This window comes from Acomys russatus, chromosome 27 (genome assembly GCF_903995435.1).
Source record: "Acomys russatus chromosome 27, mAcoRus1.1, whole genome shotgun sequence".
NCBI classification, from domain to species: domain Eukaryota; kingdom Metazoa; phylum Chordata; class Mammalia; order Rodentia; family Muridae; genus Acomys; species Acomys russatus.
In genome coordinates, this window is record NC_067163.1 from 51,509,465 (window position 1) to 51,536,094 (window position 26,630).

At 39.6% G+C, this 26,630-nt stretch overlaps 1 pseudogene; it reads left to right on the forward strand.

Annotated features, from left to right (window-relative positions):
• Positions 1 to 353: 353 nt before the first annotated feature.
• The window catches only part of LOC127210131 (zinc finger protein 431-like), a 97,715-nt pseudogene continuing 71,438 nt past the window's right edge, over positions 354 to 26,630 (forward strand).

Consider the following 26,630-nt stretch of genomic DNA (forward strand, 5'->3'; position numbering starts at 1 on the left):
ACAAATGTGCATGTCCTTGCATTTTGTGGCAAGTATGTTCAGAACTGAGATGTCAATTTCTGTATTTTTCCTTTGATTAGTATGAAATGTCTTTTCCAGTCTCTTTCAATTAATTTTGATTTAAAGTCTATTTTGTTAGATATTGATTTGACTGCACCAGCTTGATGCTTACTTAGGTCCATTTGATTGGAAAATCTTTTTGAAACCTGTGGCTCTGAGGTAATGTTTGTCTTTGATGTTCTGGTGTATTTCCTGCATGCAGCAGAAGGACGGGAAGTGTTTTCACACTCACTGTTTGTCTGAGTCTTTTTTTGGGAATTGAGGCCATTGATGTTTAGAGATGTCAATAATCAATGTATGTTAATTTCTGGTTTTTTGCTGATGCTTTGGTAAGTGTGTGTGTGTGTGTTCCCCTTATTTAAGTTTTGCTGCTGTGGAATGACCTGTGTTTTCATGGGCATAATTAACTTCCTTGGTGTGGAGTTTTCTTGTGACACTTTATATAGGACTGCATTTGTAGATAGATAATGTTGAAATTTGACCTTATTTTGAAATATTTTATATTCTGCATCTTTCATGATTTAACTTTTTCCTGGGTGTAGTAATCTTTTCTTAAAAATGTTTTATGTGCCACTAAGCTGGTATTCTTCCTGTGTTTCTATTATTCTTAGGTTAAGAATTTTTGTGGTGTCCCAGATATTCTGTGTGGTTTGCCTTTTTGATCAGTTCCTCCTGGTGGGTTGGTCTTGCCAGGGCACAGAGGAAGAGGATGCAGGCAGTCCAGATGAGATTTGATAGGCTGAGGTCAGATGAAAGGGGAGAAGGTCTTCCCCTTTCTGAGGACATAAGGAGGGTGGGAGGGGACGGGGTAGTGAGAGAGGTTTGGACCTGGAAGTGAAAATAGATGGGGTTACAAATATTAAGTGAACAAAGTAAAAATAAAAATAATAATTAAAAACATAATAATCTTATGAATCAATACAGCAGTTACCCCCTAAGCCACTATTACATAAATAGATAACACAGAAACCCTTAAAAATTAAATATGAGTCTTTTGAATGTAAGCATGGATATTCTGTGTCTGGTGCTTGGAATAGTCAGAAGACAGCCTCAGAATCTCTGAACACAGACTAATTGATAGTTGTTTGTGCCCATATAAGTACTGTCAATTGAACTCATTTCTAGAATATCAGAAAATATTTGTAATTCTCAACCTATGTCTTCTGTCCTATCCTGTCCTGTTATATTTTTAATGATACACACACACACACACACACACACACACACACACACAACATACACATTGCTTACATTTTCATCTGTTCATCACAAGCTGTTTGTATATGCATTCCATTTTTAAGATCTTATTGGTCTTACATGTTAAACTGTGACAATTCACATTTCTGGGAGACATATGAAGAACTGGAGGAAACACATAAGTTTTTTTCTAAAGAACTGCAGTGAGGAGACCCTCAGAGTTTTTGTCTTATCTTTTTTGTTTATTTTGCTGGTTGGTTGTTTGGGTGTTTTTAGGGGTGGTGAGTGAGGACAAGGCCTTAAGATATACCTCAGGTTGTCCTTGAATGCATTCCACAGATCTGGCTGGCCTCCAACTCAATGGAATTCACATACCTCTGACTCTAGAGTGCTGAGGTTAAGTGCATGCACCAATATACCCTGCTTGCCTATGGTTTTTTGTTTCTTTTGTATTGATTTTTTCAGTTAGTAAATTGTTCATACAATTTCTCTGATGAGTACTTATTATGGTAGGCTTTGTTTTGTTTGTTTGTTTTTCTTTTTCTCTATCTATACTTTCTATTTCTTATACTTCTATACTTAGAAATGATGTGTACAAACCTCCTCTTCAGTTTTGTCCTAAAGTTACTTCGTGATTACATTAGTCTTGGGTGTCATGAATAAGTTTGGAAAGCATGAGAATTATATACATTTATTGTCAAAGAAGTACACATTGACAATATTGTCTATTTTAAGCTCTCTGTTGTCCACGTCTATTGGGTATTTTTAGGATGTGGTGACCTATGACGACGTTCACATAAACATCACTCTGGAGGAATGGACTTTGTTGAATCCTTCCCAGAAGAGTCTCTTCAAAGAAGTGATGCTGGAGACCTACAGGAACTTTACTGCTGTAGGTAAGACTGAATTTTCTTTCACTTTTTAAAATATGGGGGAAAGTTTTTCTTGTTTATTGATGCTCTTCTGTAATTTCGATTGTGAATGAAGCAGAATGTGGTAGAAATATAAGGCATAATTCTAAGGTTCACTGAGGATAGTAACTTACATTTTGAGTAATTGTCAATAATATTTATTTCTTGGTAATATATTTGAGGTTGTAAATGGAAAAAAGACCACAATATTGAAGAACATTGTCAAAATTCTCGAATACATGGAAGGTGAGTTTCATGTGCCAGCTGATACAGATGTACCTTTGAAGCCATTTGAATGTATCCTGGAAGTTTTAAGGAAATGCAACAGTGTAAATAAGCAGAGCTTTAAATACACTGATGATTAGTAAATTCTCCAAATCCATGTACCTCAATGTCAAGTAGCTTATCCATGTTCATAAGGTGTTTCTCTAAGAAACAAGACAAGGAAGCAATGCTTTGACAGCTATCACCATCTTAATCTTCATCACTTAAAACTTACTCTGTAGAACTGCCAATTCCTTTAATTTTATGCTACCCTGGTACTGCAATAGATATACAAATAGATTAGATAATAAATATATGTACAAAAGTTTCTAATAGGCAAAGAGTTTGTAATAAGTCGCATGTTATTCATATACTTGGAATGACTTACTAAAGTTTAGTGAGCAGTTTATGAGTGTCAAGAATATTATTGTGGAGAAACCTTAATCTTTCTATTACATGTCTGTGATGAATAAAAAGATAAACTGCATTAATGCATTGTGGATAGAATTTATTTGTTATTCTTGCTTTCATACATATGCAATAATTCACATCAGCTACAAGTCATGAGAGCATAAGGGATATGGAAAGAAGCACAGGACCTCTCTCTCTCTCTCAGAATGACTAGAAGGTATGAAGGAATCTCCTTTTGAGAGTCTTTGCAAATGTTATATAAAATGTGTATAGTTAATTGAGTGTCAAAATTCACCAGCAGGCCTCCCCATCCAGGGGACCTGGTCAAATGTGGGGCAACAGAGTTCATGTGAAAGTCAGTTCCCACTCTCCACTCAACTGTGGAGAATGTCCTGACCATTGGCTAGATCTGGGTCCGGGCTCAATGTCTACTATACGTATTGTCCTTGGCTGGTGCCATAGTTTGAGCAGGGCCCCTGGGTTCCATCTTATACCCATCAGAATGTCTAAGATCAGAAATTCAAGTGACACCACATGCTGGCAAGGATGTGGAGAAAGAGGAACACTCCTTCATTGCTGGTGGGAATGCAAACTATTACAGCCACTTTGGAAATCTATCTGGTGCTATCTCAGAAAACTGGGAATAAGGCTTCCTCAAGACCCAGCTATTCCACTCCTTGGAATATACCCAGAAGATGATCCAGTACACAGCAAGGACATATGCTCAACCATGTTCATAGTGGCCTCATTCATAATAGCCAGAACATGGAAACAGCCTAAGTATCCCTCAGGAGAAGAATGGATAAAGAAACTGTCATCCATTTACGCTATGGAATACTATTCAGCTACTAAAACCAAGGAATTCCCGAAACTTGTGGACAAATGGATTGAACTAGAAATGATCATAATGCGTGAGTTAATCCAGAAGCAGAAAGAGTCAAATGGTATATACTCACTTATATCTGGACACTAGGCCAAGGGGCAAGTGGGACAGAGGGGAGGGTACCCTGTTGGGACTTTAGGTGAAAGAAGTATGGGAGAATGGGGAAATAGAAGGATCCAGAGGGTCCTAGAAACCTACAAGAAGAACATTATTCCCTAAAGTGTGTTCTTTCTACATCTTTCCAATGTCAAGAGCATCCATGTGATTGACCAGGTTACTTCAGTTGGGAATATAGCTCAGTGGGAAATGTGCTCACAACAAATGTTTGAAAATCCAAATTTGATCCACACACCACATGTCCAGAGTACACAGTGTAGTGTACATATCCCTTCCTAGTTCTCCTGCAGGAATATAGAAGTATGAGAGGTAACAGGGCTTGGAAACTGAAAGAAGTCCACTCAGGAATGCACAACAAAGGATAACAACATATAAAAATCAGTGTCACACTTGGTAAATGACAAACTATAAAATGTTTTCTGACAGCAAACACACATTGACACATACATTCCGACACACAGAAGGGGTCACATCTTAGTTTGCTTTCCATTGCTTTGATAAAGAGCATAAGCAAAACAACTTTTGGCTTATACTTTGGGACCATGGTCCATCACTATGGGAAGCCAATGCTGAAACTCAAGCAGAAGATAAATTTTGGATGCAGGAATTGATGCAGACACTATGGAGGAATGCTGCTTATAGGCTTGCTCTGAAGACTCGTGTTTATGGACTGTTCTTATACCTCCCCGAACTGCCTGCTCATAGGTGGCACTCCCACATGAGCACATCAAATCCTATTCAAGAAACTGCATACACCTTCTCTACAGGCCAATATATACATTTCCTCACCTGAGGTTTTCTCTTCCAAGACTAGTCCAGCATTTATTATGTTGACAAAAACCTAGTGATCACTATTGACCCCATGCTTCCTAGAAAACCATACATTCCATTCAGTCCTTTGCACCTTATTCTCAAGATGTTATGTTAATGACATATGATAACACAGTTCAAAAATTTTAAAATACAACAGTGTTTCAAAAAGTAAAAATTTCATTGTCTCTTTAAAATATCTGCAAAAGCATGCTCTGACCATATTGAACATTTCTTAGATCAGGAAGTGGGGATTAAGAAGAAATAAAAGGCTGAAGGCCTTGATTGTACGCTTGGCAAAACATCTTGTTTAATCATGGTCTTAGCAATTCGTGTGATTCTTCTACTGGGGTAGAGAGCAGGAGAGCAATGCCTATGGACAGACAGCCCTTATAAATGGTTCTGGACAGTTCCCCCTTTTATATTTACAAAAGCCATCACCTTCTAGCTGAGGTTCAGAATGCTTGTGTCTGTCTTAGGTTGTCCAATTCAGCATATATGTCTTACCTGTCATCAATACATGGATTTCATTATTCATGCCCTGTTGTAGGTTGACTTGTCCCAGAATGGATGGTACCCGTCTTTGAGTACCAGCAATGCAGAGGGACTATGGCAGACACACCCAAAAGGAGTATATGGCTGAAAATAACCAGATCAGGGCTTAAATTAATAAATTAGGAAGAGAAAAATGCAGAGAACCAATGAAACTAAGAGGTGGTTCTTTTCTAAAATCAACAAGATACACAAAACCTTATCCAAACTAACTAAAAGGCAGAGGGAGAGTATTCAAATAAACAAAATCAGAAATGTCAAGGGAGAGATAATGACAGACACTGAGGAAATCCCAAGAATCATTAGGTCTTACTTAAAGAACTCTGGTGCCCTTGATATGATCACTGCCCTATAGGGGAGAGGTCCTGTTTGGACACAGAGGAAGGGGACACAGGCTATGCATATGAAACCTGGTAGACTGTGGTCAGACAGTGAGAGTGGTGGACCTCATTGGTTTGAGGTTGTGAGGAATGGTACAGAATGGAAGAGGGAGGGAACAAGAAGAGAAGAGTGAGCGGATTACAATCAGGATGTAATGTGAATAAATTATATAATTTTAAAATAACAGTTTCTTTTGTTTTAGTTGCCTCAAATTAAGTGGTTTAGAACTTTTTAAGTTTAAAATATCTTGATGTGACCATATTAGGTCAAAGAGGCATTTGTGCTATTTCATACTCCCCAAAAGTGATCCTTAACGAAACTCCAATTACATATACTCTCATTATACACTTTAGAAGTAATGCAAATTGAATCATAGACTGCAGGACAGTTTAAATGAGCTCTAACTTTTACTCCTAGAACTTTACCTCCTAGAAATTGTACCATCTCATACAATGCATCTAATTTATGCTCTGGCTTAACATCTATATTTTCTTGAGGTCGGCGATCCGCTTAAAATATATTTGTCTAGTAGCTTGCTCTGTCATATCATTTTCTTTTGCTAAAGGACCAGGCAATCTAGAATGAGCTCGAATATAACTGATGTAACTAGGATGAATCCTTGTACGTAAACATCTCTGTATTTGAGAGAACAGTAATTGTATTTGAATATTAGTAGTCTCAATATGTGGAACCATTTCTAAAATCTGTAAGGGTCAAGTTATATATTGACTATCAGTAGATAAATTAAAAGAAGCATTAGCCATTGTATCAAGGACAGCTGTCATAGCTTTTAATTGAACCCCTTGAGCTGATGCTAAATTTTTTTTTGGCGGAATAAGTACACACTTTTTTTTAAACACATGTAGTAAATGTGTAGAGGCTGTTAATAAAACACTTTTATTTTTATAAGCTAAAAATGTATCATAGTTTTTTTTAAAGAGAGAAACCAGAGAGCATAACCATAATTTTTGTAAAATTAAACCAAAACCAAATTTTAACAGTGTTAACAATTTAGTGTCTTTAAAATCAATACCAAGTGTATTCTTTATATGTTACAAAGTTTTGCTGTCGGCAGAAAGTTTCTTGTAGGTGAAGACACAGAGGTGCAGCTCTAATACCTTAAAAACATTGCTTTAGATCTTATCATTTATGAATCCAGTAGGAGAGGAATTAAATAAAAAAATTATCGCAATTTAAAAGTACCTATGGAGAGCTGTTTCTTTCATTGGACTTACGCCATTTGTCGTTCAGAATGGCTTTAACAAGAAATTACAAGGTTGGGTTAACATTTTGTTACAGAATTTTAACCATATCTAATAACCAATAATTTATAACCACAAAAAATATAGAACCCAGGATATTTAAAACCAACCAGAAATAAATGTGTAGTAAAACAGACAAAACCTTGTATCCTTTTGTAGCTGTATTTTTAAGGGAGGAACATCTTGCTGCCTGCTTGGTGAGCATATTACAGTTCTCATTATTTTTATTTTTCCTAGTATAACTCTAAATGGATCTTATACCCAAATGTTAGATGCTGAAACCAGAACTTGTGGAAGACAATAGAGAAACTAGGGCTGAGTTTGGTATCCTGCCCAGGATATTTCTTTCTTTTTTTTTTTTTTTATTAATTTATTCTTGTTACATCTCAATGTTTATCCCATCCCTTGTATCCTCCCATTCCCCCCCCCCATTTTCCCATTATTCCCCTCCCCTATGACTGTTCCTGAGGGGGATTACGTCCCCCTATATATTCTCATAGGGTATCAAGTCTCTTCTTGGCTACTTGCTGTCCTTCCTCTGAGTGCCACCAGGTCTCCCCCTCCAGGGGACATGGTCAAATGTGAGGCACCAGAGTACGTGAGAAAGTCGTATCACACTCTCCACTCAACTGTGGAGAATATTCTGACCATTGGCTAGATCTGGGAAGGGGTTTAAAGTTTACCTCCTGTACCTGCCCAGGATATTTCTACACACAAGCCCTTGTTGTAAATGCTTTGAGCAAGTGCATCCCCCATAGTGAAGTTATGCAGAACCCATTGCCAAGGAGTTCAAGGACTGACTATGGCTGAAAGGGACCTTAGCAGTGGCTTCCTCTGGTCACTGCTTAAGCCCCGAGAAAGACCCACCACATTAGCTCTCATTACTCAGGTTCCTCGTCCCCCCTCTTGTGGGTAGTGACCTTGTACCCACTGTGTTGAGGCTTTTGGGCTTACAGAGCTCATAGCACATCCTTCAAGTGGCCCTGGACTTTTTGCCACTTTTATCTAGGCAGGAAACACCCAGCTGTAAATGCCTGGGTATTCATCAGTTTTTGTTGTCTCTTTTTTTTTTTTGAGAATCTTTAAACAATAAATTTACAGACATAGAAACAAAGTTCAACATGATGATCGTAAAATATACAAACAGTCAGATGGGCAAGACAAAACAACAGTGTCTTGAGACTTTGACAATATGCGGCTGAACAGATTCCAGGGAGAATTAGAAGGAGCTATGTGACCACAATCATGCTCTTCTTGTGCTAAATGCTCTGTGCCCTGAATTTACATGAGTTTGGGCAGCAGAACAGAAGTCTTAGTTTCATTTTTTTCTGAGCATTAAGGTGTCCCTCGTAATCTCAGTTTAAATTTTCTCTCTCATGTCTGGTGTCTGAACTATCTCTAACTAAAGGCCACAAACTAAAAGTATTTATGGGAAGCTTCTCAGGTTCAAAAGCATCACAAGGATCTTGTAACTTACCTCCTACATTAGTCCAAGTTTTTAAGTTCACTGTTCCTTCTTCAGGGAAACACTTTCTATAAACTCTAAAAATTTAAGAAACTGTTGTGGACTTACCTTTGATCCTCTCACCTGGATCATATTTTTCAGTGTATGTACAAACAGCAATCAACTATTACTTTGGCCAATTTTTACTCCTGAAAGATAATCATTGCACCTTTACTTTTTTATTTTATGTGGGCTCACTTTTCTCTTGCAGTGTCCTTCACTGAACCGCCAGGATCTTAGCTGTTCCTCTGTTCAGGCGTCATTTGCCAAAGCCCACTCTGACAATGTCGAATACATCCTGGGTCAGGGAGCCAGGATTAAGAAGAAATAAAAGAACAGAAATAAAACAAACAGAAACAAAAGATTTCTTCATCCTGATTTTTCTATCTGTATAATGTTTCCTGTCTAAGACAGCCTAGGTTATTGGGTATCAGACTCCTGGTCATAATTAAAGAGTGCAATTCTCAAAATACCTATACAATTTTTAAAAAGACATTGAAAGTTCAATTCTGAACTTCATATGGAAAAACAAAAATCCCAGAATAGCTAAAACAATCTTGTACAATAAAAGGTGCTCCGGAGGAATCTCCATACCTGATCTCAAACTGTACTATAAAGCAATGGTAATTAAAACAGCATGGTACTGGCACAGCAACAGGCTGGTTGATCAGTGGAATCGAATCGAAGACCCAGATATGAATCCACACACATATAGTCACTTGATTTTTGACAAAGAAGCCAAATCCATTCAATGGAAAAAAGATAGCATCTTCAACAAATGGTGCTGGTCTAACTGGATGTCTATGACTAAAAAACATGCAACTGGACCCATATTTGTCACCTTGCACAAAACTCAAATCCAAGTGGATTAAAGACCTCAACATAAAACCAAAGACACTAAGTCACTTAGAAGAAAAAGTGGGGAGCAGCCTGGAACATATTGGCACAGGAGACAACTTCCTGAACAGAACACCAACAGCCCAGGCCTTAATGTCAACAATTAATAAAAGGGACCTCATGAGGCTGAGAAGCTTCTGTAAGGCAGGAGACACTGTCAAGAGAACAAATTGACAGCCTACAGACTGGGAAAAGATCTTCACCAACCCTACATCTAACAAAGGTCTAATATCCAAAATATATAAAGAACTCAAGAAATTAAACACCAAAACAAATAACCCAATTGAGAAATGGGGCTTGGAACTAAACAGAGAATTTTCAACAGAGGAATATCAAATGGCTGGAAAACACTAAAGAAATGCTCAACCTCCTTAGTCATCAGGGAAATGCAAATCAAAACAGCTCTGAGATTCCATCTTACACCCATCAGAATGGCTAAGATCAAAAATTCAAGCGACACCACATGCTGGCGAGGATGTGGGGAGAGAGGAACACTCCTTCATTGCTGGTGGGAATGCCAACTAGTATAGCCACTTTGGAAATCTATCTGGTGCTATCTCAGAAAAATGGGAATAGGGCTTCCTCAAGACCCAGCTATTCCACTCCTTGGAATATACCCAGAAGATGCTCCAGCACACAACAAGAAAATTTGCTCAACCATGTTCATAGCAGCCTTATTCATAATAGCCAGAACATGGAAACAGCCTAAGTGTCCATCAGTAGAAGAATGGATAAAGAAACTGTGGTACATATACACTATGGAATACTACTCAGCTATTAAAAACAAGGAATTCCCGAATTTTGTGGATAAATGGATTGAGCTAGAAATGATCATAATGAGTGAGTCAACCCAGAAGCAGAAAGACTCAAATGGTATATACTCAACTTATCTCTGCATACTAGCCCAAGGGGCATGTCCCACAAAAGCCTTTACTTACCAGGAAACTGGGACAGAGGGGAGGACATCCTATTGAGACTCTAGATGAGAGAAGCATGGGAGAATAGCAAAGTAGAAGGATCCAGAAGGTCCTAGAAACCTACAAGTAGAACACTATGAGAGGCAGATTTGGGCCCAGGGGTCCTGCTCAAACTAAGGCACCAGCCAAGGACAATACAGGCAGTAAACTTCAAACCCCTACCCAGATCTAGCCAATGGTCAGAACATTCTCCACAGTTGAGTGGAGAGTGGGATATGCCTTTCTCACGTACTCTGGTGCCTCACATTTGACCATGTCCCCTGGAGGGGGAGACCTGGTGGCACTCAGAGGAAGGACAGCAGGTTACCAAGAAGAGACTTAATACCCTATGAGCATATACATGGGGGAGGTAATCCCCCTCAGGAACAGTCATAGGGGAGGGGAATAAGGGGAAAATGGGAGGGAGGGAAGAATGGGAGGATACAAGGGATGGGATAACCATTGAGATGTAACATGAATAAATTAATAAAAAAATAAAGCCAATCAAGCAGGAACACTGATGGTGAGGACAGGTGCAGAGATACAGCTGAAACAGAGGATACTAGCTACTTAGAGAGAACCCTGCCAACCAGCTATGGATTTTGATCAATTTTTGAAAGGGTGGAGAGCCACAGTAGGGTCCTACACAGGAGAGTGAGATGACCGTGGTACAAATGCAAATATTTTCTTCTGATACATGAATGGTTGGGGATAAACAGATTCAGGAGGAAATGCTCCCGTGGTTCAGCTGTGAAATTAGATAGCATGGACTCATGGTTTTAGCACAGTTGCAAGATAGATTTTTCCCCCAGGGGAGGTTTAGAAGACAAATGGGCATAAGTGAACAGACACTGATCACCTAGCCTAGGAGGAGGAATAAGGTGAGGAAGAATTCATTTTGATTACCAACTACAGACACCTTTAGAAACATAAGCAAGAGATAGTGTGGCAGTGCCTGGGAACACAGCTCAGAGGCAGAGTGCTTGCCTAGCATGTGTAAGGGTCTGGGTTCAAGCCTCAACAACACCAGAAAGAGGCCAAATGGCAGCGGCGAGTATGGGAATGAAACTCAAAGGAGAAATCTGAGGCAGCTATGTGAAGGCATCACATGCAGGGCCAGCCTGTGACCTGGCCCTAAGACCTGGGCTTGGTTCAATACCGTGGTAACAGTTTTGAATAAGGGACCTCACAGTCCTTTGCTTCTTACAGCTATAAATTTCCCTCTACACACAGATTTCGCTGCATCCCTTAAGTTCTGGCATGGTTTGCCTTCATTGTCATCAAATTAAAAGTATTTTCTCATTTCAAAAAAAAAAAAAAAAAGAGTGCAATTCTCAGTCATGTAGGATATTTAGCCCCATTCAGGTACTAACTGAACAAGAGGTTATCTAGTACGTAGTTATAAGCACAGTCTTGAAACTATATACACACAATCAAAAAATAAAACAACTCAGTATGATGTAGTCATATTTTTCTGAATACTTATACAGACATATGTATATACAAAAATGACAAAGAAAAAGATGTTAGTTGGAAAATTGGAAATTAACGGAGAGGTGACAAGGAAGGAGGAATGGTATATGACTATTAAATGAATGGAAATAAAATGTGAACAAAAGGAGTGGTTAAGCCAGGCATGGTGGCGCACGCCTTTGATCCCAGTACCCGGGAGCCAGAGGCAGCAGATCGCTCTGAGTTCAAGGCCAGTCTGGTCTACAAAGTGATTCCAGGACAGTCAAGGCTACACAGAAAAACCCTGTCTCACAAAACAACAACAACAACAACAACAACAACAACAACAACAACAACAACAACGACAAAAAGAGTGGTTACACAGGTAGCTCAATGTTTAAGGCCGTTGGGTGGTATCCCAGAGGACCACTCATATGTTGTCTAAAAATCTGCTGTAATTCCAGTCCCAGGGCATCTGATGCCCCATTCTGGACTTTTCAGGTACTGCCCAGTGACATATACAGGCAAACACCCAGTGAGAATTGGAGGCCAGATACAGTATTGAGCACGGTCCAGAGCAGTCATTGCAAATGGTAAAATTACAATGAGGGAGAGCTTTTATTGACCAATAACAATCTTTTAAGAAAAAAAAGCAACTTGAAATACCTTCTAGATCTTCATCTTCCTCCCCAGAGCAGCTTCTGGAAGGTTCTTAGCTCCTATTCCTAGTTCCATGCTTACTCTTGAGAACGGGAGACACCTCTGAGCTCAGCTGCTTTACTGGTGTATGCCTGAATACATGTGTTTTCTCCTTCCTTAGTGAACAAGAAGCTGGGGACAGTATGAATTATCCACTCCTAGAGACTTGACTATAATACCTATGACCTTACTGCATTCTCCTTGCATTTTTATCTGTCTGATTTTAGCCTGTCTTCACTATATTCTTACCCAGCAAATGATCTGGAATGTATGAATTGAAACTCACAAGCTATAAACTTTTATTTCTTCACCTGAAGGGAGGAAATGAGAGCCATACCCAAGCTTTACAAATATGTAGGTTGAGCTGAACTCAGTATGTTTCAACTTTGCTTGGCCCAAGCCCAGAATCTTCTACCATCCCTAAAATCCAATCTTCTGCAAGCTTCAACCTTGAAGGCTTCCAGCCTCTATCTGCTAACTGAGGCCTAGAATGTTTTCAGCTTCCCAGGCTTTCTGAAGAATCATATCACCTTTTCTACTTCTTTCTGAACTCTGGCTGGCCGGTTCAAGTCAGCTGTTCTGGCTCAAAACTCCTCTTCAAACGGACTGATTTCAACTGGCTTCTCTCTGGCTTGGAAAAATTCTGATATCCACAAACTTAACTGCACAATCTCAAACTCAACTGAACCAAACGGCACTAAATTGTATTGTACTCCTGAACTCTACTATAAAGTCTTCAAGAACTCTATTGGATTCCTCTACTCCAATGTACTGTTTGTTTCTCTCTCTGATCTCCCTCTCTGTGTCTCTCTCTCTCTCTCTTTCTGTCTCTCACACTGTCTACCTGTCTCTCTCTCTCTCAATCTCTTTACCTGACTCTCTGTCTCTGTCTCTGACTCTCTGTCTCTTTCTCTGTGTGTGTCTTCTCTCTCTCTCTCTCTCTCTCTCTCTCTCTCTCTCTCTCTCTCTCTCTCTCTCTCTCTGCATTGTTCTTAACTAGTCTTTCCTGGGAGTTATGTATAGCCTATCATTCATTCTGTCAAATCCTTCTGAGTCACCACTTTGTCCCTCAAATAGATACTATTGTTCGGAAATGCGTTATCCACCACTGAAAACAGACTCATGTGGTAGTGTGACCTTTTCGTTGAAAACAGACTTGTGACAGGCACACCATGTTTTTCAGCTAGAGTTTGCCTAGTAGGGGCCAGGAGGTTTTTTTGCACCTGGAAAACATCTGAAAATGTTTTAAAAAGAGCCCAGAGGACAAGAGAATACACTTTGGATCACTTAACTTCTGCTTCAAGATGCTTCTAGAGAGAAAGACACAGAGAATGTTTTGAGATTGCTGGTACATTTGCTGTGTGATGTTTAACTGGACTTCTGAATCCTAACAATCCTAACAAGCAGGAAGTAGCTAGAGAGGTCTACATCCCTTGTCCCTTCTAATCTGCTTTCCCTCCTAACAAGGGTCAGGGGGTTGTAAGGAAGGTAGATATATGGGAGAACCCTAAATAAAGTAGGTTTTTGAAAAATTCTAAGTCTACAGAAGTCACATGATTCAATTGCCACCATATAGAGCTTGCTGATTTACTACCAAGACATTTCCAAATTTATGTTCATATTTTTAAGGGAGGCAGGTGTTTTGAGTTCAGTCTCATTATGAACATGACTAGGTACATCAAAGTGACCTTCAGTTCATGGATACAAGACTGCTTTTGCCTCCCAAGTTCTGGGATTAGGGGCATGTGCTGTTCACACTTTGCTGTATTCATGGTTGAAAATAAAGTTATTGACATCAGTGACAGACACCTCACATGACTTTAAGAAGCATTATAGTGTCCCAGTTCTGCAAGGAACCTTTCTTCTATGCTATTCAGATTTTTAAAAATTATTTTCCAATGTGTATGTGTGTGTGTACTTTGTAGTAGAGGCTTTCAAGAAAACTCAGCATAATCTTTTTGCTTCAGTATCTGAAGTGCTGGCTTTAAAATAAGGCACTTCTATACCTGGGTGGAAAAATAAGTTTTATGGTGCAAATAGTTTTCTTTCTTTCTTTTTTTGCTAAAAAGCTTTTAGTCATTATCTTATGTGTGTGTTTTCCTGTTTATGGATTTTTTTGATTGCAGGATATTTGATCCCATTGTGAGCCCCAAGCTTGAGAACTGTTTAAATCTGTTTCTTGTTTAGCATGGTTGAGCCCTAACACACACCTTTCATCCAAGAACCTTCTGTTTATTGCAAACAGGTGAGTAAAGTGTATATTAGAAAGTTCTAAGATATGCATTTAATCCAAATGCTTTCTATACACAGGATTTAATAAAGTTAACCCTAGGTCAAGAAGCAGAGCACGAAATAAGCTGACTGATTAAAGAATGGGAGGGACTTTGAGCTAAAGGGTATTTGAGAAAGTACAGATAAGAAGAAGGGGGATTTTAGGCTTTTGAGCATTGAGCAAGCAAGCTCTTTGGCTTCTGGCTTACTTGTCGTTTCTTCCTGGGCTGAGCTAATGAGCTTTTGGGGGTTTTGTCTGGGACCTGAATTGAGTAGGAGTATAAGTTGGGTGCGTTCTCTGCCTCTTTGTGCTAGCAGGATTTCACCTGAGCATCTGGTTCTTGAGTCTATACTGAAAAAATTAAAAGATTGGCTGTTTGATTCTTTTCAAAAATTTTGGTGCTCCAATGAGTGGCAAGACCCCACAATCAGGAGAATGAAAAGCTAAATAGTTTAGCTGAAGTTGTTCCACTGCCAATTAGGATTGTTATTATTTTGGTAGTTTATACTTTAATCTTCATAGCCAAAAGGGCTCTCTGTAGTTGCTCAATTAAAAAATGGACACAAGCCTGAGAAGGAAAATAAGGAGACTTATAAATGAGAATAAAAGTACTTAGACACTGACAGATTTATACAAGACTTAGTAAGATTTACAAATGTGAATAAGAAAGATTCTCAGACATACACAGGGGATTTTAAACAAGATCATAATAAAGCTTAAAAGAGGTAGCCTAAGGTTGTTAGAAAACCAAGCTTAGTTTAGCCAATTACTATAAAAGTCCTACCGGAAGATTATAGGCACTCCTTTGATTATAATGAATTTAAATGGTATCCTATAGATAATACATTTGAGAAGATTTAATGGTTCATTTGTCTCCTGTGGTTTGCATTCATCCTATGTGAAGCATGTTCTAAATATATGGTCAACTCTGAAGCAGTTTATCATCCTGGACTGGAAAGATTTGGCAACCGCAGTATTGGAATCTGGTCTTAAATTCCTGTGGCAATCATGTGGAAAGAGGAAAGTGTGTCCATAAATTACAAACAGGCAAGAGGTATAGGAATTTCCAAGGATCTATTTGCTAGGTAAGGGTCAATATGCTGATTTACAAGGCAGTTTTAATTTGATGTTCACATATGGGCACTATTTCATCTAGCAGCTTTAAATGTTTGAATAGCATTAAAGAATGAGGAAAGAGATCTGGGTAACTTACTAAAACCACGCAAGGCCCAATAGAAGCCTTCACTAATGTTTTGCAAAGATTGACTTTAGCTGTAAGTAGAAGAGTATCAAATTCAGAAGCCAGAAAAGCACAAATTGAATCTTTGGGTGTTGAAAATGCCTAATTTAGAGTGCAAAAGAATAAATAGAACTTTAAAGGCAAGATCTGCACCAAAAAAGGAATGGAAGGACAGAGATATGGCTGATATTTGATCTTATGTTTATGATAATTTGATAGGAAAAATAATTTCTATAAGACTTAGGAAAAATCAAAATGGCAAATGTTTTAATTGTGGTAAACAAGGCCATTTGAACATAGAGCATAGGCAAGGTTTTCCTAGAAACAGTGGCTTCCTAGAGATGATCCAGAAAGAAGGACCCATCCTTCTGGAGTATGTAGAAGGTGTGACAGGGCTTGCATTGGAATAATGAGTGAAGATCAAAGGGATAGGCAAGGTAACTCTTTGCCCTTAGGAAACACCCAAGGAGGCCTCTTGCAGGCCCAGACTTCAAATTCAATTCAATCCATTCCATGTCAGCAAAGGAGAACATCATCCTTAGAGCAATTAAAGGCCGAATGTCTGTTAAAAACACTGCTCTGGATGTAATCAAGGATAGAACAGCTTCAGTAAATGATACAAAAACTCAAGGAAGACCAGGAAACATATATATTTTTAGAGTTCTGTAATGATCAGAGACCTAAGCTAAATATAAATATAAATGGCACTGGAATTTAAGGTTTAGTAGACAAAGGAGTAGATAGAGCAATCACTTCACAAAAATCTTGGCAATAAGGATTGGGCTCTATAGGAAGTAAATATACAGTTTCTAGGGATTGGAATGCTGGCTCAGGTAAAATAAAGTGCAAGATTGGTTGGGTGTATATGCCAGAAGGATAAAAAAGCCACATGTGGTTAATATAGACTTGAATTTATGGGGACATGATTTGTTACAGCAATGGAAAACACAAATTAACATTCCTCCAATGTCAGAAACAAACTGTAAAATAAAGAATGCTTCTGAGAAAAATATTAAAAGGTGTTATGGAGAATCACAGGCTGTCCAGGTTGTCCATATATAGGAAGCCGCATGAGCAGGTCTTTCAAAGTTACCAAGGACCCTAGCTATAAATGGTCAATCAGGCAAAAAAATCAATCAATCAATAAAAAATATTTTCCAATGATAATTTACTAAAGGCACTCTTGCCTTACTAGAATTGCTGAGGCTTACGTTCAAAATTTTTATTCTTTTCAACTTTGCCTCCTAGAAGCTGTTATTCATAGCTGACACTAACATTCCCTGACAGAACATCAAGATGAACTTATTCATATCTACCTTCTGGTTGCACCCTTGTTATCTATATTTCAATGGTCTCATAATTCATAACTTGCTACCTACATACTTGGTTAAAGTTTGGCTGTACCCTAAGCACTGCCTCACTTATTTCATATGGACCGATCAAACTCAAGGTCAATTATAACTGCTTGTTAGCAAAAAAAACTTGAGTCAGAACTTATCACACTCTTCCACTACCCTATATATGAGCTAATTGAGGTTTTCACCCTTCAAATATACAATGCAGCTTCCTCCCAGGGATGAGGTTCAGTTCCCCACCTGCCACTTCTATGAGCTCAGAAAATAAAGCTCTCATTTAAGTTTCTGTATCTGAAGTGAATTATCCTGGCCTCTACGTGTTTTTCTGACTGGATTTAAATGTCTGAATTTACTATGTTCTGTAAAAGCTTCATTTTATATTCCTGTCTTTTAAATTATTAGATATGATTAAAAATCTCTAATATCTGTAAAAAAAAGTTAACTTAAGCTCTTAATAAATGGTTGGAGCCATTCTTAACAACAAATGGCATAAGTCAACTAAAGAAATAGGTCTCCAAAGGTACTTTTACATTGGGATAAGATTTTACATGATTTCTGTCCTGTCTTAAACACCAGGTTTATAAAAAAGAAAGAAAGAAAGAAAGAAAGAAAGAAAGAAAGAAAGAAAGAAAAAAGAAGAAATGACAACAACAGAACATGATTTAAATTTAGGCTTGATTAATGAGTTATAAAAGCTGATCCTCCATGTGTTCATAAAGAAGTACTTTCCTCCCTGTCAGCCAAACTTTATATCATCAAAAAAGCAGTGTACCTGGTATTGATTGAGGTTGAGAACTTTGGACTCACCTGATAGTACAAATAGTCAAATGTTAAGAACATGTGGACTAGAAATTGTGAATGTAGACTTTATTCGTGTTAGAGAAAAAGTATTTTACTTAAACAAGAAAGAAAAATGTTGCAGGACATTTGACCTAATTGTGAACCCTGAAACTGAGCTGTAAAATACTTTTCATATTTGGAATGGTTGAACTGTAACACACACCTTTAATCCAAGAACTTTCTATTTGTTGGAAACAGGTTGTGGTTCAGCAAGCCTTAGCACACACCTTGAATTCAAATGCTTTCAGTACACAGGATTTAATAAAAATAAACCAAGGTCAAGAAGCAGAGCAAGAAACCAGGTGACAGTAATGAAAGAGCAGGAGGGACTTTGAGTTGAAGAACATTTGCAACAGGTTGCTTAGGGGAAGCGGGGGGGGGGGGCTTTTATGGTTTTGAGCTTTTGAGTTAGCAGGTTTTTGAGCTTTGAGCAGGCATTGGCTTTTAGTTTTTGGCTTTTATTTTCCTGGGTTGTGAGTTGAGCTAGTGAGCTTGTTGGGATTTTCCTCTGAGGCATGAGCTGTGTAGGAATGTCAGCTCGGTGCTTTCTCTGCCTCTCAGAACTAGCATTTTTTCACCACAGTATCTGCCTCCTGAGTCTTTATTGGTAAAATTGAATTATTAGGATTTTCATTCTTCTAAAACAATGGTGTTTGGCTCATTCATGTGTGGTTCATTCCTGCCTGCCTAAGGAGGCCGGGAGATGGTGACCAATGCATGAAATTGGAGTTACAAATAGTTGTGAGTTGATTGATGAACTTAAGATAGGAACTGGGTAATCTCCAAGAATTGTCAATGTTCTAAAGTGCTGAGGTGTTTTCCACCAAGTTTTCTATATTTGAAAATGTTTTCTGTCCATGGCAGATCAGGTCACTATGTGGTCAAACTCCCATTGCTCATTAAAGTGTGTAATTCTTCTGTAAGTGGGAAAATTAGGCTTATGCATGGACAGACTGTCTAAGTAGGTCACCAAGGCAATGTAGTCAATCCTGAAACTATATACCCACAACCATTAAGAACAAGAATCAACAGGTTATAATCATATATTAGAACATACTTATTCATATGTAACAAAGAAGTATGAAATGAAGATCTTTGGAAGGCACGGAGGTAGGACAAGGAAGGTAAGAATGTTGTAATATGTTTTAGTCAAAGAGTATAAAAGTAAATTTTAATCTAGAAAAAAGGAGCTAGAGATGACTCAGCTCACACAGTTGGGTACACCTGTGAGGAGTTTTTCTTAATTAAAGCTTTTGAAGTGCGAAGACTGTGCATGAATCTGGATCTTTTGAGGCTGTAAGTTTCACCTTTAATCTTAGCCACACTTGGTGGCATCCTATATATATATATAAAAGACAATGAAGAAGGAACCTCTCACTCTCATGCTCTCTCTCTCTCTCTTTCTCTCTCTCTCTCTCTCTCTCTCTCTCTCTCTCTCTCTCTCTCTCTCTCTCTCTCTCTCTCTGTCTTAGAGTCTACTTTTTTGACATCTTACTGAATGCTGAAGTCCAGCCTAGACATCCAGCCGCTGACCTGAACTCTGGACTGAACTCCTGGATTCTTCAACTTTTAGTTGGTAGAGAGCACTTGTTGAACTAGCTGGCCCTGTGAGCCATTCTAGTCAACCCCTCTCCTACACACAGAGATTTATGTTGTCATCTGCTCATCTAGAGAGCCTTGACTAATATGGCTATGGTTTTTTACCTTAAAATCCAGGAAGAATGTTGGCTAAATATAGTGTTGATAAAAGATATTCTTCTTTGAACCACTTCTTTGTAAGTGTTCGGCTTACCACGAAGTCTATACTTTTTATTATTATTAATTTGTCAAGTGACTGGATTGAATTTCAGGTGAAAACTCCTATGGGAATGGAGCCATCATCCATCCTTCTGCTGAGAGAAAGACCTGTCACTGTGTTTGTGATCTGGTTCCTGCTTTTCTCTCAGGGTTGCTGAAGTAGGTCTGCCTTCAGGTAAATGTACCTGGGCTTCCCTGACCTCAGCATGAAGACGCAGAACAAAGGTTTTGTTTTCTAAAATCTCTCCTTAATTGTTCCTATTGTAGACACCCTTCCACCTGTGGGACAGGAAAATCTCCTCTCCACACTATGGCTGTGACCTCCACCTTGTATCCAGAAGGAAGAAAGGGGTATGTCTGTATAAGGAGGTGGCCCCCAGAGCCCAGCCTTCAGGAAAGCAAATCTTCATTTTTGCTCCCTCATTTTGTGGTCAGGGTTAAACTCGGTCCATATTCCCAAAATTGAGGAATTGGGTAGGTCCTACCCTATGCCTTGAAATATTTTACTAATTATTTGTTAATCTTTTAAAATAAATAACATAAAGCATGCTGTTATCTTAAAGAAGTTGGCTAATTTGTAAAAAATATATATCCTGCTAAGCCCTCACTAACTACAGACAGATGACCTATTTTTTTGTCCCCTTTTCAGCTTCAGCACTGTATGAATGTCTAGGTGGATGAATTAAAGACATTGGATTCTAGAACTCTTATGTCCAGATTGGTCCCGTCCCCTCCCCCCAAAAACAACCAGAAAGCACATAAAACCACTGTAGTACGAGAGGAATTTTTAATTCAGCTCTGAATGTGCCAAATGCTAGGTCTCCGGAGCGCCCAGAGGCAGTGATATGAGTTCCTTTTATCCTCTCAGTGTCCTTTAAACAGAAAAGGGCACCAAGACAACCCATAGGTTAACTTCTTTTGTTCTCCTGACAGGATGAGTCAGTTGCTAGGTAGCACTCTCTGTGGTGGGCCGAAGGGAATGTAGCCATAAAACTGGCTATTTTATCAACTCTATCTCAGGTGGGACCCTTCAGGTCAGTTACTAGGCAACACTATCTCTATCTAGTGGGGGCTGCTCTTTGCAGCTGGCCAAATTATCTCTTGTAGGCCTATTTCTTAATCTTTGTCCCAGTTGCCCTGAAATCCAGTTTTAGTTCTGGTATCTCAGACCAAAGATTAGTGGGATAATTAAGGGTCTTGAGGCCAAGTGTCCTGGATCAGGCCCAGTCTCCAACAGATACACTATTGCTCAACATTTAATGTTAAATTTTATTTGATGATCCCACTACCCACAAAGGTCCCCTCACCTTGTGCTTTTCACCCTTTAAATATGCAACACATCTTCCCTTCAGGGTTTTGCACCTCCCTTTGCCAAGGGAAAATAAAGCCTCCTTTTTTTTTTTGTTTTTTGTTTTTTTTGTTTTTTGTTTTTAGGTTTTTTGAGACAAGGTCTCTCTGTGTTATCCTTGGCTGTCCTGGACTCGTTTTTGTAGACCAGGCTGGCCTCGAACTCACAGTGATTGTCCTGCCTCTGCCTCCTGATTGCTGGGATTAAAGGCATGTGCCACCAGGCCCTGGCTAAAGCCTACATTTTTAAGCTTCATTATCTGAGTTTTCTTGGCTTCTTCCCCAACCCAACACCTCGTAAGTGCTGAAAGACAGAAGAATCTTGTAGGTTTCTAGGACCCTCTGGATCCTTCTACTTTGCTATTCTCCCATGCTTCTCTCATCTAGAGTCCCAATAGGATGTCCTCCCCTCTGTTCCAGTTTCCTGGTAAGTGAAGACTTTCATGGGATGTGCCCCTTGGGCTAGTATGCAGATATAAGTGAGTATATACCATTTGAGTCTTTCTGCTTCTGGGTTAATTCACTCATTATGATCATTTCTAGCTCAATCCATTTGTCCACAAATTCCATTATTGGAAGTCAGGCCCAGGGCTACTAAAATGCAAATCTCCAACTTTAGTGCCTTTGGCTGAAAACAGTTTCAGGAAACACTGTATTCCTTCTGCAGACTCTAACGCTAAGGGAGGGACTTTTGTCTGTCAGCGCTTACAAGCCAATCAGAATGTGCGAGAGGACTGCCAGTCAGAAAGGGAGGCAGGCTCTTCCTGTCTCTTAGCTCAGTTCCGAAGCTGAGTAACTGCTAGTCAGATCTCTACGGGGAGCTGTGAGAGGTCCACAGGCCATCTTGGAAGCCTGGATATGGTGAGCAAGGGGCAGCTGTCTGGGGAGGAGTGGGCAGCTGAGCCTCTGGAGCCCATGTTATGGGCCTTATCTGCCGTTGGCTATCGTGGTGTCCTGTGAGGTCTTTTTTGGTCCCTACAACTACCTGGGCCCACGTGGTGGCCTCGGTGTAACTTAGCTCTGTGCTTTGTGTCTCTGTTCAGAGCATCGGGAACAGGGCCTATATGTAGAAACACCTTGGAGTCAGCATCACAGTGCTTTCTGTGCATCAGAAGATGCCAGGTTACCAAACTCAGGGCATTGTAGTTTCTCTAGTGTCACTAGACTTTCTGCATTTCCTATTTAACCTCTAGGAGTGCGATCCATTTGGAGTCACTTTCGTGGAAGTAGTAAATGGAATCTCATGTGTTAGGTAGCACTCCAGTACTAAGCTGCGATGTAGAAGATTAAAATTGATGATGGAAATGATTTACCAAAGCTTAGGGGATAGTGAGTCACAGAAAATGGAATTTAGGTAAGGGAGGGTGGCCACTACAACACCCCAAAATGCATAGTATGTTAACCAGGGTCGTTACAGATTAGGTGCTAAAAAAAAATGGATCATTCACTAGGATCGTCTACACATTTGGCTCCAAATTGTAACAAAGGAGCCAAATGCTTGACAACCCACCCTAGTCCAATCCCGTGTTAAAGAGCAGATGTCTAACAAGCTGCTCAATGCATCATTACAGGGTCACAACCAACCCTAAGGCCTGGTGTGCCATAAAAGTCCAGTTTCCCTTTGAGAAGAGCGTAGTTGTGCCATATGGTCAAGATGATCCCAGTTGACAACTATTTAGAAAGGACCAGGTCAAGCAAGTCTTTCCCTGAGGCCTTCATATGTGGAGAAGAACATAGCTCTTTCTCCTCTTTTTTTCTTTCTTTCTTTCTTTCTTTTTTCCTCTCGAAACAGGGTTTCTCTGTGTAGCCTTGGCTGTCCTAGACTCCCGTTGTAGGCCAATCTGGCCCCGCCCGAACTCACAGAGATCTGCCTGTCTCTGTGGCATTAAAGGCATGAGCCACCACTGCCGGGCTCATAGCTCCTTCTCAAACCCAGGAAGATGCTTGGTAGATCCAGTAACAGCCTGCAGCCCAGGCCTTGGGAGCTTTCACTAAGGCCCTCAGATATAAAGAAATAGAGAGCTCTTTCCGAAAAACTAAAAATATGTTGGGAGAGTTTGTCCTGGTCTGATGCCAGGGCATTCCAAATCAGGGGGCAGGCAGTGCGGTGGGGCTGCCTCTGTTCCTGAGACCTCCAATTCTTACAATGTGGGGCTGTTATTATCAATCACACCCAAGGCCACTGTGGCCTAGGTCAGTAGTTTTCTTAAGATCCCCTGTTTTGCCCTTATGCAACATATTTAATTAACTTCTTTTTGTGTTTATTACATTGTATGATTTTTTTTCCTGCTGTCTCCATAGAAGTGCCCCATTCCCTTTCATTTTTGCCTGGAAGTAGTATACCAGATGTTATTCTTCTTAATCAGCTTGCTTAGCATGAGACCTGTCTTGCGCAAGACCTCCCCACACCAGCTCTTATCTTTCCTTCCTTCTACTTTTCCAGTCTTTCTCACTCCATGGCACATTCCCCTCTGGAACCTGTCACTGAGTAATTATCTTCTATTTCAGGACACTCGTGTGCTTAAGAAATAGTTTTTTTGTTTGTTTAAAAGTTTTATTCCTATGTTTTATATGTAAGTTAGACTATATTGTTTTCAGAGTCTAGTTTATCTTATACAGATGCCTGTGTTTTCCTATAATGTCTACTATATAGTCCCAATTTCTCCCTCTGACTTGACAGTCTGCTTCTATGATATAGTTAAGGACTCCATGTTTTAAGTTCTGTTCGTAAATGTCCTCTCTCCATTATTAATTTGTATGTGCTTTTATGTAATGATGTTGAAGTGTGTCCGTTATTGAAGCAATGTGTTAAGGTTTTCTTTGATTAATTAACTTTCATACACTTTCCCCTCCCTCTTCTCTTAGTCCTTCCTCCTCATCTACCCCCATCCCCTCCTCCTCCCTTACTCTTCAGGAAAGAGGATGCCTCTAAGGATGTCAACCAGCCTTGACATATCAAGTTAGAGTAACACAAGGCACATCTTCTCATGCTCCAGCTATTAGGTGTTCCACATTAAGACTATATTACACAACTGTGACATGTGTGCAGACGGCAGCCTAAGTACGCCCCATGGTTGTTCAGTCTCTGTGAGCCCCAGTGGGCCCAGGCTGGTTGATTCTGTCAGTTTTTTTAACCCTACAGTTCTTCCACAGAATTCCTCAACCTCCACCCAATGTTTGGCTGCTGGTCTATTCCATCTGTTTACATCAGTTGTTGGGTTGAGCTAGGCTCCTGTCTCTGTACATTCTGTAGGCAAGGCAAATTGTAAGTTGACGGCTTTGTGGGTGGATTGGTGTTCCAATCCCATTTCATTTCTTGTGTGCTTACAGGAAATGGCCAGTTCAGGATCTGTAGCCCCCATTGCTAGGAGTCTCAGCCAGAGTTACCCTCATAGATTCCTGGGAGTTTCTATTGTCCTAGATTTCTAACTTGTGCCAGACCTACCCCGCCCCAAACTAATTCCAGTTTTCTTTCCAGCCATCTTTTCTATACTTGTTCACCTTCTCAGTCCTTCCATGGGGATGCCTTCACCTATCCACTCCCAATGTCTATTTTATTTTCAGGGAGATTCTAGCCTCCTCCCTTGAGCCCAGCTTGTTCCTTAGCTTCTTTGGGTATGTGGATTTTTAACATGGATATCCTATACATTGTGGCTAAAATCCACTCATAAGTGAGTACATACTATGTCTGTCTTTCTGGATCTGGGTTACCTCACTCAAGATGATGTTTTCTAGTTCTGTTTATTTGCCTACTAATCATGATGTTATTGTTTTTAATAGCTGAATAATATTCTATTCTGTAAATACACCACATTTTCTTCATCTATTCATCAGTTGAGGGGCATCTAGGTTGTTCCCACTTCTGGCTATTGCAAATAAATCTGCTATGATCATAGTATATCAAATGTCCTTGTATTATGGTAGAACATGTTTTGGGTATATGCCCCAGAGTGGTACAGCTGGTTCTTGAAATAGCACCTTTCCCAATTTTCTGAGAAACCACCAACTTGGTTTCCAAAGTTTGTCCTCCCACCAGCATGTGAGAGTGTCCCCTTGTTTTGTTAATACCTTGGCTGGATAAAGCTCCCATCTACCTAAGTGGCTACACATATAATCTCCTGTCCCTATATAAATTGCTTAATATGTAAACTGGGGCCTGACCCAGCACATACAGAATGCAACATCTGTTCTAGATGGCTCCTCCTCATTGAACATTAAAGTTGGATGATTGTTATACTTTTTTTTCCTTTTTTAATTATGTAATTAATTTATTCAATTACAACTCAATTGTTTTTCCCTCTCATGATTGTTATTCTTACATTCTTCATTAATGTCCTAGGTTCAGCCCAGAAGGCCATATTAATTGTTGAACAGCTGAACCTCCAGCCTTATAGACAAATGCTTCTGAGGCTCTCTCTCTCTTATGTTACTTCAGGTGGCCTTAATTTTAATGTGTACCTGTGTAGGACTATTAGCTTTCTGGCTACTTGATTAAAATTACACCCTTCACTTAAAATGTTTTATAGTCACAGGGTTTGATAATTAACCGTTTGTGTTACATAATCAACTGCCCATTGCCTTAACAGGAAGAGAATTTGTGTGTGGAGCATGGCCTTTGCTTTCAAACCAGTATAGGAGAAATAGTCTATTGTGTGCACGGCAGGGAACCAGGGAAGGCAATAGCTAGATCTGAGACTGCAGTGTAAAGGAGTCAGCTGCAGGGTCACCATTATGAAGAAGGACCTGAGTTAAGCAGGGTGAGTCATTTTCTAATTTCCAAATGTATTAATTAATGGCATGTGAATGAAGACAGAGCAGACTGGTGGGTGAGCAGTTTGGGGAAGTTAGCTTGAGTCAGTGAATATCAGTTTCCAATTAGGGAACTCTGCTGTGCAGATATATACAATCCTGGTTGACACAGTTAAGTCATCTCAGATGTTTCAGCCATAGGACACTCTCGGCTGCAGCTGTGTGTGACAGGTTCCAGATCTCAGCAGCTATCATTTGCCTAGGGACAAGGCCTGTTGGTGTCTTACTAAAAGCTTTCCATCTCCTGAGGAAAGGCCTACTCTTTTCTAAGTCAGTTTAACTAAGGGCTCTTTCAATTATCTTTACGTTTTTAAAAAGTCAATTATTGGTATCTCTTTTAAAGTTTCATTTTCTTTAAAAACATCACTGCTCTAATCTCTTTGTTACGGTCCAGTGTTCCCTGGCCATTACTAATTTTACTTCATTTTCTCAATTACTATTGATGTATTTATTTTGTTTGGATCAATGACTCCTATAGTCCATGTTTCCTTCACACCCCTTAATTGGAAATTGCTTTCAACACCTCATCCTGCTTCTTCTGCCATGTGCTAGGAAGACAGTCCCGTAGCCCCTTCCAGATTGGGCCTTGACAATTCAGTAGAAAGAAAGAGACC